General features: G+C 44.5%; 40 non-coding genes across 40 annotated transcripts; all 40 read left to right on the forward strand.

Annotated features, from left to right (window-relative positions):
* Positions 1–74: 74 nt before the first annotated feature.
* On the forward strand, positions 75–193 carry LOC144401313 (5S ribosomal RNA). Its single transcript, XR_013463248.1, has one exon. It is a non-coding gene; the product is annotated as a 5S ribosomal RNA (ribosomal RNA).
* A 117-nt stretch (positions 194–310) lies between these two features.
* On the forward strand, positions 311–429 carry LOC144395306 (5S ribosomal RNA). Its single transcript, XR_013457440.1, has one exon. It is a non-coding gene; the product is annotated as a 5S ribosomal RNA (ribosomal RNA).
* Positions 430–545: 116 nt separating this feature from the next.
* Positions 546–664, forward strand: LOC144397136 (5S ribosomal RNA). Its single transcript, XR_013459281.1, has one exon. It is a non-coding gene; the product is annotated as a 5S ribosomal RNA (ribosomal RNA).
* Positions 665–781: 117 nt separating this feature from the next.
* Positions 782–900, forward strand: LOC144395307 (5S ribosomal RNA). The gene has a single exon (XR_013457441.1). It is a non-coding gene; the product is annotated as a 5S ribosomal RNA (ribosomal RNA).
* A 116-nt stretch (positions 901–1,016) lies between these two features.
* LOC144401324 (5S ribosomal RNA) lies at positions 1,017–1,135 on the forward strand. Its single transcript, XR_013463259.1, has one exon. It is a non-coding gene; the product is annotated as a 5S ribosomal RNA (ribosomal RNA).
* A 117-nt stretch (positions 1,136–1,252) lies between these two features.
* LOC144390787 (5S ribosomal RNA) lies at positions 1,253–1,371 on the forward strand. Its single transcript, XR_013454616.1, has one exon. It is a non-coding gene; the product is annotated as a 5S ribosomal RNA (ribosomal RNA).
* Positions 1,372–1,487: 116 nt separating this feature from the next.
* On the forward strand, positions 1,488–1,606 carry LOC144395308 (5S ribosomal RNA). Its single transcript, XR_013457442.1, has one exon. It is a non-coding gene; the product is annotated as a 5S ribosomal RNA (ribosomal RNA).
* Positions 1,607–1,722: 116 nt separating this feature from the next.
* LOC144401335 (5S ribosomal RNA) lies at positions 1,723–1,841 on the forward strand. Its single transcript, XR_013463270.1, has one exon. It is a non-coding gene; the product is annotated as a 5S ribosomal RNA (ribosomal RNA).
* A 117-nt stretch (positions 1,842–1,958) lies between these two features.
* LOC144398330 (5S ribosomal RNA) lies at positions 1,959–2,077 on the forward strand. Its single transcript, XR_013460477.1, has one exon. It is a non-coding gene; the product is annotated as a 5S ribosomal RNA (ribosomal RNA).
* Positions 2,078–2,193: 116 nt separating this feature from the next.
* Positions 2,194–2,312, forward strand: LOC144397476 (5S ribosomal RNA). Its single transcript, XR_013459622.1, has one exon. It is a non-coding gene; the product is annotated as a 5S ribosomal RNA (ribosomal RNA).
* A 116-nt stretch (positions 2,313–2,428) lies between these two features.
* Positions 2,429–2,547, forward strand: LOC144401070 (5S ribosomal RNA). Its single transcript, XR_013463005.1, has one exon. It is a non-coding gene; the product is annotated as a 5S ribosomal RNA (ribosomal RNA).
* A 117-nt stretch (positions 2,548–2,664) lies between these two features.
* Positions 2,665–2,783, forward strand: LOC144399651 (5S ribosomal RNA). Its single transcript, XR_013461797.1, has one exon. It is a non-coding gene; the product is annotated as a 5S ribosomal RNA (ribosomal RNA).
* Positions 2,784–2,900: 117 nt separating this feature from the next.
* Positions 2,901–3,019, forward strand: LOC144395310 (5S ribosomal RNA). The gene has a single exon (XR_013457444.1). It is a non-coding gene; the product is annotated as a 5S ribosomal RNA (ribosomal RNA).
* A 116-nt stretch (positions 3,020–3,135) lies between these two features.
* LOC144405028 (5S ribosomal RNA) lies at positions 3,136–3,254 on the forward strand. The gene has a single exon (XR_013466969.1). It is a non-coding gene; the product is annotated as a 5S ribosomal RNA (ribosomal RNA).
* A 116-nt stretch (positions 3,255–3,370) lies between these two features.
* On the forward strand, positions 3,371–3,489 carry LOC144401071 (5S ribosomal RNA). The gene has a single exon (XR_013463006.1). It is a non-coding gene; the product is annotated as a 5S ribosomal RNA (ribosomal RNA).
* A 117-nt stretch (positions 3,490–3,606) lies between these two features.
* Positions 3,607–3,725, forward strand: LOC144399652 (5S ribosomal RNA). Its single transcript, XR_013461798.1, has one exon. It is a non-coding gene; the product is annotated as a 5S ribosomal RNA (ribosomal RNA).
* A 117-nt stretch (positions 3,726–3,842) lies between these two features.
* On the forward strand, positions 3,843–3,961 carry LOC144395311 (5S ribosomal RNA). Its single transcript, XR_013457445.1, has one exon. It is a non-coding gene; the product is annotated as a 5S ribosomal RNA (ribosomal RNA).
* A 116-nt stretch (positions 3,962–4,077) lies between these two features.
* On the forward strand, positions 4,078–4,196 carry LOC144401346 (5S ribosomal RNA). Its single transcript, XR_013463281.1, has one exon. It is a non-coding gene; the product is annotated as a 5S ribosomal RNA (ribosomal RNA).
* Positions 4,197–4,313: 117 nt separating this feature from the next.
* On the forward strand, positions 4,314–4,432 carry LOC144395312 (5S ribosomal RNA). The gene has a single exon (XR_013457446.1). It is a non-coding gene; the product is annotated as a 5S ribosomal RNA (ribosomal RNA).
* A 116-nt stretch (positions 4,433–4,548) lies between these two features.
* Positions 4,549–4,667, forward strand: LOC144397137 (5S ribosomal RNA). The gene has a single exon (XR_013459282.1). It is a non-coding gene; the product is annotated as a 5S ribosomal RNA (ribosomal RNA).
* Positions 4,668–4,784: 117 nt separating this feature from the next.
* Positions 4,785–4,903, forward strand: LOC144390788 (5S ribosomal RNA). Its single transcript, XR_013454617.1, has one exon. It is a non-coding gene; the product is annotated as a 5S ribosomal RNA (ribosomal RNA).
* A 116-nt stretch (positions 4,904–5,019) lies between these two features.
* Positions 5,020–5,138, forward strand: LOC144401358 (5S ribosomal RNA). The gene has a single exon (XR_013463293.1). It is a non-coding gene; the product is annotated as a 5S ribosomal RNA (ribosomal RNA).
* Positions 5,139–5,255: 117 nt separating this feature from the next.
* On the forward strand, positions 5,256–5,374 carry LOC144401369 (5S ribosomal RNA). The gene has a single exon (XR_013463304.1). It is a non-coding gene; the product is annotated as a 5S ribosomal RNA (ribosomal RNA).
* A 116-nt stretch (positions 5,375–5,490) lies between these two features.
* Positions 5,491–5,609, forward strand: LOC144401072 (5S ribosomal RNA). Its single transcript, XR_013463007.1, has one exon. It is a non-coding gene; the product is annotated as a 5S ribosomal RNA (ribosomal RNA).
* A 117-nt stretch (positions 5,610–5,726) lies between these two features.
* Positions 5,727–5,845, forward strand: LOC144395313 (5S ribosomal RNA). Its single transcript, XR_013457447.1, has one exon. It is a non-coding gene; the product is annotated as a 5S ribosomal RNA (ribosomal RNA).
* A 117-nt stretch (positions 5,846–5,962) lies between these two features.
* LOC144395314 (5S ribosomal RNA) lies at positions 5,963–6,081 on the forward strand. The gene has a single exon (XR_013457448.1). It is a non-coding gene; the product is annotated as a 5S ribosomal RNA (ribosomal RNA).
* Positions 6,082–6,197: 116 nt separating this feature from the next.
* Positions 6,198–6,316, forward strand: LOC144395315 (5S ribosomal RNA). Its single transcript, XR_013457449.1, has one exon. It is a non-coding gene; the product is annotated as a 5S ribosomal RNA (ribosomal RNA).
* A 116-nt stretch (positions 6,317–6,432) lies between these two features.
* LOC144398282 (5S ribosomal RNA) lies at positions 6,433–6,551 on the forward strand. The gene has a single exon (XR_013460429.1). It is a non-coding gene; the product is annotated as a 5S ribosomal RNA (ribosomal RNA).
* A 117-nt stretch (positions 6,552–6,668) lies between these two features.
* LOC144395316 (5S ribosomal RNA) lies at positions 6,669–6,787 on the forward strand. The gene has a single exon (XR_013457450.1). It is a non-coding gene; the product is annotated as a 5S ribosomal RNA (ribosomal RNA).
* Positions 6,788–6,903: 116 nt separating this feature from the next.
* LOC144405029 (5S ribosomal RNA) lies at positions 6,904–7,022 on the forward strand. The gene has a single exon (XR_013466970.1). It is a non-coding gene; the product is annotated as a 5S ribosomal RNA (ribosomal RNA).
* A 117-nt stretch (positions 7,023–7,139) lies between these two features.
* LOC144395317 (5S ribosomal RNA) lies at positions 7,140–7,258 on the forward strand. Its single transcript, XR_013457451.1, has one exon. It is a non-coding gene; the product is annotated as a 5S ribosomal RNA (ribosomal RNA).
* Positions 7,259–7,374: 116 nt separating this feature from the next.
* On the forward strand, positions 7,375–7,493 carry LOC144398283 (5S ribosomal RNA). The gene has a single exon (XR_013460430.1). It is a non-coding gene; the product is annotated as a 5S ribosomal RNA (ribosomal RNA).
* A 117-nt stretch (positions 7,494–7,610) lies between these two features.
* Positions 7,611–7,729, forward strand: LOC144398370 (5S ribosomal RNA). Its single transcript, XR_013460517.1, has one exon. It is a non-coding gene; the product is annotated as a 5S ribosomal RNA (ribosomal RNA).
* Positions 7,730–7,845: 116 nt separating this feature from the next.
* Positions 7,846–7,964, forward strand: LOC144397549 (5S ribosomal RNA). The gene has a single exon (XR_013459695.1). It is a non-coding gene; the product is annotated as a 5S ribosomal RNA (ribosomal RNA).
* A 116-nt stretch (positions 7,965–8,080) lies between these two features.
* LOC144395318 (5S ribosomal RNA) lies at positions 8,081–8,199 on the forward strand. The gene has a single exon (XR_013457452.1). It is a non-coding gene; the product is annotated as a 5S ribosomal RNA (ribosomal RNA).
* A 116-nt stretch (positions 8,200–8,315) lies between these two features.
* LOC144398677 (5S ribosomal RNA) lies at positions 8,316–8,434 on the forward strand. Its single transcript, XR_013460824.1, has one exon. It is a non-coding gene; the product is annotated as a 5S ribosomal RNA (ribosomal RNA).
* Positions 8,435–8,550: 116 nt separating this feature from the next.
* Positions 8,551–8,669, forward strand: LOC144396961 (5S ribosomal RNA). Its single transcript, XR_013459107.1, has one exon. It is a non-coding gene; the product is annotated as a 5S ribosomal RNA (ribosomal RNA).
* A 116-nt stretch (positions 8,670–8,785) lies between these two features.
* On the forward strand, positions 8,786–8,904 carry LOC144401073 (5S ribosomal RNA). The gene has a single exon (XR_013463008.1). It is a non-coding gene; the product is annotated as a 5S ribosomal RNA (ribosomal RNA).
* A 117-nt stretch (positions 8,905–9,021) lies between these two features.
* On the forward strand, positions 9,022–9,140 carry LOC144395319 (5S ribosomal RNA). The gene has a single exon (XR_013457453.1). It is a non-coding gene; the product is annotated as a 5S ribosomal RNA (ribosomal RNA).
* Positions 9,141–9,257: 117 nt separating this feature from the next.
* Positions 9,258–9,376, forward strand: LOC144405030 (5S ribosomal RNA). The gene has a single exon (XR_013466972.1). It is a non-coding gene; the product is annotated as a 5S ribosomal RNA (ribosomal RNA).
* Positions 9,377–9,403: the final 27 nt, after the last annotated feature.

Consider the following 9,403-nt stretch of genomic DNA (forward strand, 5'->3'; position numbering starts at 1 on the left):
AGTGACTCCATTTCATTGTCAAAACTACAAAACCTTTGACACATTTTAAAAGATTAGGAAGAGGACATACGGTTGCTTACGGCCATACCTCTCTGGCTCCGCCTGATCTCGTCAGATCTCAGAAGCTAAGCAGAGTAGGGCCTGGTTAGTACTTGGATGGAAGACCGCCTGGGAATCCCAGGTGCCGTAAGCTTTTTCATTTCTCTCTCTGGAAGAAATCGAGAAGGCATTAGAAAGTGACTCCTTTTTCATTATCAAAACTCCAAAACCTTTGACACATTTTAAAAGATTAGGAAGAGGACATACAGTTGCTTACGGCCATACCTCTCTGGCTCCGCCTGATCTCGTCTGATCTCAGAAGCTAAGCAGAGTAGGGCCTGGTTAGTACTTGGATGGAAGACCGCCTGGGAATCCCAGGTGCTGTAAGCTTTTTCATTTCGATCTGTAAAAGACACAGAGAAGGCCTTAGAAAGTGACTCCATTTCATTGTCAAAACTACAAAACCTTTGACACATTTTAAAAGATTAGGAAGAGGACATACAGTTGCTTACGGCCATACCTCTCTTGCTCCGCCTGATCTCGTCTGATCTCAGAAGCTAAGCAGAGTAGGGCCTGGTTAGTACTTGGATGGAAGACCGCCTGGGAATCCCAGGTGCCGTAAGCTTTTTCATTTCTCTCTCTGGAAGAAATCGAGAAGGCATTAGAAAGTGACTCCTTTTTCATTATCAAAACTCCAAAACCTTTGACACATTTTAAAAGATTAGGAAGAGGACATACAGTTGCTTACGGCCATACCTCTCTGGCTCCGCCTGATCTCGTCTGATCTCAGAAGCTAAGCAGAGTAGGGCCTGGTTAGTACTTGGATGGAAGACCGCCTGGGAATCCCAGGTGCTGTAAGCTTTTTCATTTCGATCTGTAAAAGACACAGAGAAGGCCTTAGAAAGTGACTCCATTTCATTGTCAAAACTACAAAACCTTTGACACATTTTAAAAGATTAGGAAGAGGACATACAGTTGCTTACGGCCATACCTCTCTGGCTCCGCCTGATCTCGTCAGATCTCAGAAGCTAAGCAGAGTAGGGCCTGGTTAGTACTTGGATGGAAGACCGCCTGGGAATCCCAGGTGCCGTAAGCTTTTTCATTTCTCTCTCTGGAAGAAATCGAGAAGGCATTAGAAAGTGACTCCTTTTTCATTATCTAAACTCCAAAACCTTTGACACATTTTAAAATATTAGGAAGAGGACATACAGTTGCTTACGGCCATACCTCTCTGGCTTCGCCTGATCTCGTCTGATCTCAGAAGCTAAGCAGAGTAGGGCCTGGTTAGTACTTGGATGGAAGACCGCCTGGGAATCCCAGGTGCTGTAAGCTTTTTTATTTCGATCTGTAAAAGACACAGAGAAGGCCTTAGAAAGTGACTCCATTTCATTGTCAAAACTACAAAACCTTTGACACATTTTAAAAGATTAGGAAGAGGACATACAGTTGCTTACGGCCATACCTCTCTGGCTCCGCCTGATCTCGTCTGATCTCAGAAGCTAAGCAGAGTAGGGCCTGGTTAGTACTTGGATGGAAGACCGCCTGGGAATCCCAGGTGCTGTAAGCTTTTTCATTTCGATCTGTAAAAGACACAGAGAAGGCCTTAGAAAGTGACTCCATTTCATTGTCAAAACTACAAAACCTTTGACACATTTTAAAAGATTAGGAAGAGGACATACAGTTGCTTACGGCCATACCTCTCTGGCTCCGCCTGATCTCGTCAGATCTCAGAAGCTAAGCAGAGTAGGGCCTGGTTAGTACTTGGATGGAAGACCGCCTGGGAATCCCAGGTGCCGTAAGCTTTTTCATTTCTCTCTCTGGAAGAAATCGAGAAGGCATTAGAAAGTGACTCCTTTTTCATTATCTAAACTCCAAAACCTTTGACACATTTTAAAATATTAGGAAGAGGACATACAGTTGCTTACGGCCATACCTCTCTGGCTTCGCCTGATCTCGTCTGATCTCAGAAGCTAAGTAGAGTAGGGCCTGGTTAGTACTTGGATGGAAGACCGCCTGGGAATCCCAGGTGCTGTAAGCTTTTTCATTTCGATCTGTAAAAGACACAGAGAAGGCCTTAGAAAGTGACTCCATTTAATTGTCAAAACTACAAAACCTTTGACACATTTTAAAAGATTAGGTAGAGGACATACAGTTGCTTACGGCCATACCTCTCTGGCTCCGCCTGATCTCGTCAGATCTCAGAAGCTAAGCAGAGTAGGGCCTGGTTAGTACTTGGATGGAAGACCGCCTAGGAATCCCAGGTGCCGTAAGCTTTTTCATTTCTATCTGTAAAAGACACAGAGAAGGCCTTAGAAAGTGACTCCATTTCATTGTCAAAACTACAAAACCTTTGACACATTTTAAAAGATTAGGTAGAGGACATACAGTTGCTTACGGCCATACCTCTCTGGCTCCGCCTGATCTCGTCTGATCTCAGAAGCTAAGCAGAGTAGGGCCTGGTTAGTACTTGGATGGAAGACCGCCTGGGAATCCCAGGTGCCGTAAGCTTTTTCATTTCTCTCTCTGGAAGAAATCGAGAAGGCATTAGAAAGTGACTCCTTTTTCATTATCAAAACTCCAAAACCTTTGACACATTTTAAAAGATTAGGAAGAGGACATACAGTTGCTTACGGCCATACCTCTCTGGCTCGGCCTGATCTCGTCTGATCTCAGAAGCTAAGCAGAGTAGGGCCTGGTTAGTACTTGGATGGAAGACCGCCTGCGAATCCCAGGTGCTGTAAGCTTTTTCATTTCGATCTGTAAAAGACACAGAGAAGGCCTTAGAAAGTGACTCCTTTTTCATTATCAAAACTCCAAAACCTTTGACACATTTTAAAAGATTAGGTAGAGGACATACAGTTGCTTACGGCCATACCTCTCTGGCTCCGCCTGATCTCGTCTGATCTCAGAAGCTAAGCAGAGTAGGGCCTGGTTAGTACTTGGATGGAAGACCGCCTGGGAATCCCAGGTGCTGTAAGCTTTTTCATTTCGATCTGTAAAAGACACAGAGAAGGCCTTAGAAAGTGACTCCATTTCATTGTCAAAACTACAAAACCTTTGACACATTTTAAAAGATTAGGAAGAGGACATACAGTTGCTTACGGCCATACCTCTCTGGCTCCGCCTGATCTCGTCAGATCTCAGAAGCTAAGCAGAGTAGGGCCTGGTTAGTACTTGGATGGAAGACCGCCTGGGAATCCCAGGTGCTGTAAGCTTTTTCATTTCGATCTGTAAAAGACACAGAGAAGGCCTTAGAAAGTGACTCCATTTCATTGTCAAAACTACAAAACCTTTGACACATTTTAAAAGATTAGGTAGAGGACATACAGTTGCTTACGGCCATACCTCTCTGGCTCCGCCTGATCTCGTCTGATCTCAGAAGCTAAGCAGAGTAGGGCCTGGTTAGTACTTGGATGGAAGACCGCCTGGGAATCCCAGGTGCCGTAAGCTTTTTCATTTCTCTCTCTGGAAGAAATCGAGAAGGCATTAGAAAGTGACTCCTTTTTCATTATCAAAACTCCAAAACCTTTGACACATTTTAAAAGATTAGGAAGAGGACATACAGTTGCTTACGGCCATACCTCTCTGGCTCGGCCTGATCTCGTCTGATCTCAGAAGCTAAGCAGAGTAGGGCCTGGTTAGTACTTGGATGGAAGACCGCCTGCGAATCCCAGGTGCTGTAAGCTTTTTCATTTCGATCTGTAAAAGACACAGAGAAGGCCTTAGAAAGTGACTCCTTTTTCATTATCAAAACTCCAAAACCTTTGACACATTTTAAAAGATTAGGTAGAGGACATACAGTTGCTTACGGCCATACCTCTCTGGCTCCGCCTGATCTCGTCTGATCTCAGAAGCTAAGCAGAGTAGGGCCTGGTTAGTACTTGGATGGAAGACCGCCTGGGAATCCCAGGTGCTGTAAGCTTTTTCATTTCGATCTGTAAAAGACACAGAGAAGGCCTTAGAAAGTGACTCCATTTCATTGTCAAAACTACAAAACCTTTGACACATTTTAAAAGATTAGGAAGAGGACATACGGTTGCTTACGGCCATACCTCTCTGGCTCCGCCTGATCTCGTCAGATCTCAGAAGCTAAGCAGAGTAGGGCCTGGTTAGTACTTGGATGGAAGACCGCCTGGGAATCCCAGGTGCCGTAAGCTTTTTCATTTCTCTCTCTGGAAGAAATCGAGAAGGCATTAGAAAGTGACTCCTTTTTCATTATCAAAACTCCAAAACCTTTGACACATTTTAAAAGATTAGGAAGAGGACATACAGTTGCTTACGGCCATACCTCTCTGGCTCCGCCTGATCTCGTCTGATCTCAGAAGCTAAGCAGAGTAGGGCCTGGTTAGTACTTGGATGGAAGACCGCCTGGGAATCCCAGGTGCTGTAAGCTTTTTCATTTCGATCTGTAAAAGACACAGAGAAGGCCTTAGAAAGTGACTCCATTTCATTGTCAAAACTACAAAACCTTTGACACATTTTAAAAGATTAGGAAGAGGACATACAGTTGCTTACGGCCATACCTCTCTTGCTCCGCCTGATCTCGTCTGATCTCAGAAGCTAAGCAGAGTAGGGCCTGGTTAGTACTTGGATGGAAGACCGCCTGGGAATCCCAGGTGCCGTAAGCTTTTTCATTTCTCTCTCTGGAAGAAATCGAGAAGGCATTAGAAAGTGACTCCTTTTTCATTATCTAAACTCCAAAACCTTTGACACATTTTAAAATATTAGGAAGAGGACATACAGTTGCTTACGGCCATACCTCTCTGGCTTCGCCTGATCTCGTCTGATCTCAGAAGCTAAGCAGAGTAGGGCCTGGTTAGTACTTGGATGGAAGACCGCCTGGGAATCCCAGGTGCTGTAAGCTTTTTTATTTCGATCTGTAAAAGACACAGAGAAGGCCTTAGAAAGTGACTCCATTTCATTGTCAAAACTACAAAACCTTTGACACATTTTAAAAGATTAGGAAGAGGACATACAGTTGCTTACGGCCATACCTCTCTGGCTCCGCCTGATCTCGTCAGATCTCAGAAGCTAAGCAGAGTAGGGCCTGGTTAGTACTTGGATGGAAGACCGCCTGGGAATCCCAGGTGCCGTAAGCTTTTTCATTTCTCTCTCTGGAAGAAATCGAGAAGGCATTAGAAAGTGACTCCTTTTTCATTATCTAAACTCCAAAACCTTTGACACATTTTAAAATATTAGGAAGAGGACATACAGTTGCTTACGGCCATACCTCTCTGGCTCCGCCTGATCTCGTCAGATCTCAGAAGCTAAGCAGAGTAGGGCCTGGTTAGTACTTGGATGGAAGACCGCCTGGGAATCCCAGGTGCCGTAAGCTTTTTCATTTCTATCTGTAAAAGACACAGAGAAGGCCTTAGAAAGTGACTCCATTTCATTGTCAAAACTACAAAACCTTTGACACATTTTAAAAGATTAGGTAGAGGACATACAGTTGCTTACGGCCATACCTCTCTGGCTCCGCCTGATCTCGTCTGATCTCAGAAGCTAAGCAGAGTAGGGCCTGGTTAGTACTTGGATGGAAGACCGCCTGGGAATCCCAGGTGCCGTAAGCTTTTTCATTTCTCTCTCTGGAAGAAATCGAGAAGGCATTAGAAAGTGACTCCTTTTTCATTATCAAAACTCCAAAACCTTTGACACATTTTAAAAGATTAGGAAGAGGACATACAGTTGCTTACGGCCATACCTCTCTGGCTCCGCCTGATCTCGTCTGATCTCAGAAGCTAAGCAGAGTAGGGCCTGGTTAGTACTTGGATGGAAGACCGCCTGGGAATCCCAGGTGCTGTAAGCTTTTTCATTTCGATCTGTAAAAGACACAGAGAAGGCCTTAGAAAGTGACTCCTTTTTCATTATCAAAACTCCAAAACCTTTGACACATTTTAAAAGATTAGGTAGAGGACATACAGTTGCTTACGGCCATACCTCTCTGGCTCCGCCTGATCTCGTCTGATCTCAGAAGCTAAGCAGAGTAGGGCCTGGTTAGTACTTGGATGGAAGACCGCCTGGGAATCCCAGGTGCTGTAAGCTTTTTCATTTCGATCTGTAAAAGACACAGAGAAGGCCTTAGAAAGTGACTCCATTTCATTGTCAAAACTACAAAACCTTTGACACATTTTAAAAGATTAGGAAGAGGACATACAGTTGCTTACGGCCATACCTCTCTGGCTCCGCCTGATCTCGTCTGATCTCAGAAGCTAAGCAGAGTAGGGCCTGGTTAGTACTTGGATGGAAGACCGCCTGGGAATCCCAGGTGCTGTAAGCTTTTTCATTTCGATCTGTAAAAGACACAGAGAAGGCCTTAGAAAGTGACTCCATTTAATTGTCAAAACTACAAAACCTTTGACACATTTTAAAAGATTAGGTAGAGGACATACAGTTGCTTACGGCCATACCTCTCTGGCTCCGCCTGATCTCGTCAGATCTCAGAAGCTAAGCAGAGTAGGGCCTGGTTAGTACTTGGATGGAAGACCGCCTGGGAATCCCAGGTGCCGTAAGATTTTTCATTTCTCTCTCTGGAAGAAATCGAGAAGGCATTAGAAAGTGACTCCTTTTTCATTATCAAAACTCCAAAACCTTTGACACATTTTAAAAGATTAGGAAGAGGACATACAGTTGCTTACGGCCATACCTCTCTGGCTCCGCCTGATCTCGTCTGATCTCAGAAGCTAAGCAGAGTAGGGCCTGGTTAGTACTTGGATGGAAGACCGCCTGGGAATCCCAGGTGCTGTAAGCTTTTTCATTTCGATCTGTAAAAGACACAGAGAAGGCCTTAGAAAGTGACTCCATTTCTTTGTCAAAACTACAAAACCTTTAACACATTTTAAAAGATTAGGAAGAGGACATACAGTTGCTTACGGCCATACCTCTCTGGCTCCGCCTGATCTCGTCAGATCTCAGAAGCTAAGCAGAGTAGGGCCTGGTTAGTACTTGGATGGAAGACCGCCTGGGAATCCCAGGTGCTGTAAGCTTTTTCATTTCTCTCTCTGGAAGAAATCGAGAAGGCATTAGAAAGTGACTCCTTTTTCATTATCAAAACTCCAAAACCTTTGACACATTTTAAAAGATTAGGAAGAGGACATACAGTTGCTTACGGCCATACCTCTCTGGCTCCGCCTGATCTCGTCTGATCTCAGAAGCTAAGCAGAGTAGGGCCTGGTTAGTACTTGGATGGAAGACCGCCTGGGAATCCCAGGTGCTGTAAGCTTTTTCATTTCGATCTGTAAAAGACACAGAGAAGGCCTTAGAAAGTGACTCCATTTAATTGTCAAAACTACAAAACCTTTGACACATTTTAAAAGATTAGGTAGAGGACATACAGTTGCTTACGGCCATACCTCTCTGGCTCCGCCTGATCTCGTCAGATCTCAGAAGCTAAGCAGAGTAGGGCCTGGTTAGTACTTGGATGGAAGACCGCCTGGGAATCCCAGGTGCCGTAAGATTTTTCATTTCTCTCTCTGGAAGAAATCGAGAAGGCATTAGAAAGTGACTCCTTTTTCATTATCAAAACTCCAAAACCTTTGACACATTTTAAAAGATTAGGAAGAGGACATACAGTTGCTTACGGCCATATCTCTCTGGCTCCGCCTGATCTCGTCTGATCTCAGAAGCTAAGCAGAGTAGGGCCTGGTTAGTACTTGGATGGAAGACCGCCTGGGAATCCCAGGTGCTGTAAGCTTTTTTATTTCGATCTGTAAAAGACACAGAGAAGAACTTAGAAAGTGACTCCATTTCATTGTCAAAACTCCAAAACCTTTGACACATTTTAAAAGATTAGGTAGAGGACATACAGTTGCTTACGGCCATACCTCTCTGGCTCTGCCTGATCTCGTCAGATCTCAGAAGCTAAGCAGAGTAGGGCCTGGTTAGTACTTGGATGGAAGACCGCCTGGGAATCCCAGGTGCTGTAAGCTTTTTCATTTCGATCTGTAAAAGACACAGAGAAGGCCTTAGAAAGTGACTCCATTTAATTGTCAAAACTACAAAACCTTTGACACATTTTAAAAGATTAGGTAGAGGACATACAGTTGCTTACGGCCATACCTCTCTGGCTCCGCCTGATCTCGTCTGATCTCAGAAGCTAAGCAGAGTAGGGCCTGGTTAGTACTTGGATGGAAGACCGCCTGGGAATCCCAGGTGCTGTAAGCTTTTTTATTTCGATCTGTAAAAGACACAGAGAAGAACTTAGAAAGTGACTCCATTTCATTGTCAAAACTCCAAAACCTTTGACACATTTTAAAAGATTAGGTAGAGGACATACAGTTCCTTACGGCCATACCTCTCTGGCTCCGCCTGATCTCGTCAGATCTCAGAAGCTAAGCAGAGTAGGGCCTGGTTAGTACTTGGATGGAAGACCGCCTGGGAATCCCAGGTGCTGTAAGCTTTTTCATTTCGATCTGTAAAAGACACAGAGAAGGCCTTAGAAAGTGACTCCATTTAATTGTCAAAACTACAAAACCTTTGACACATTTTAAAAGATTAGGTAGAGGACATACAGTTGCTTACGGCCATACCTCTCTGGCTCCGCCTGATCTCGTCTGATCTCAGAAGCTAAGCAGAGTAGGGCCTGGTTAGTACTTGGATGGAAGACCGCCTGGGAATCCCGGGTGCCGTAAGCTTTTTCATTTCTATCTGTAAAAGACACAGAGAAGGCCTTAGAAAGTGACTCCATTTCATTGTCAAAACTACAAAACCTTTGACACATTTTAAAAGATTAGGTAGAGGACATACAGTTGCTTACGGCCATACCTCTCTGGCTCCGCCTGATCTCGTCTGATCTCAGAAGCTAAGCAGAGTAGGGCCTGGTTAGTACTTGGATGGAAGACCGCCTGGGAATCCCAGGTGCCGTAAGCTTTTTCATTTCTCTCTCTGGAAGAAATCGAGAAGGCATTAGAAAGTGACTCCTTTTTCATTATCAAAACTCCAAAACCTTTGACACATTTTAAAAGATTAGGAAGAGGACATACAGTTGCTTACGGCCATACCTCTCTGGCTCCGCCTGATCTCGTCTGATCTCAGAAGCTAAGCAGAGTAGGGCCTGGTTAGTACTTGGATGGAAGACCGCCTGGGAATCCCAGGTGCTGTAAGCTTTTTCATTTCGATCTGTAAAAGACACAGAGAAGGCCTTAGAAAGTGACTCCTTTTTCATTATCAAAACTCCAAAACCTTTGACACATTTTAAAAGATTAGGTAGAGGACATACAGTTGCTTACGGCCATACCTCTCTGGCTCCGCCTGATCTCGTCAGATCTCAGAAGCTAAGCAGAGTAGGGCCTGGTTAGTACTTGGATGGAAGACCGCCTGGGAATCCCAGGTGCTGTAAGCTTTTTCATTTCGATCTGTAAAAGACACA

Source organism: Gasterosteus aculeatus, chromosome 2 (assembly GCF_964276395.1).
Source record: "Gasterosteus aculeatus chromosome 2, fGasAcu3.hap1.1, whole genome shotgun sequence".
NCBI lineage: Eukaryota > Metazoa > Chordata > Actinopteri > Perciformes > Gasterosteidae > Gasterosteus > Gasterosteus aculeatus.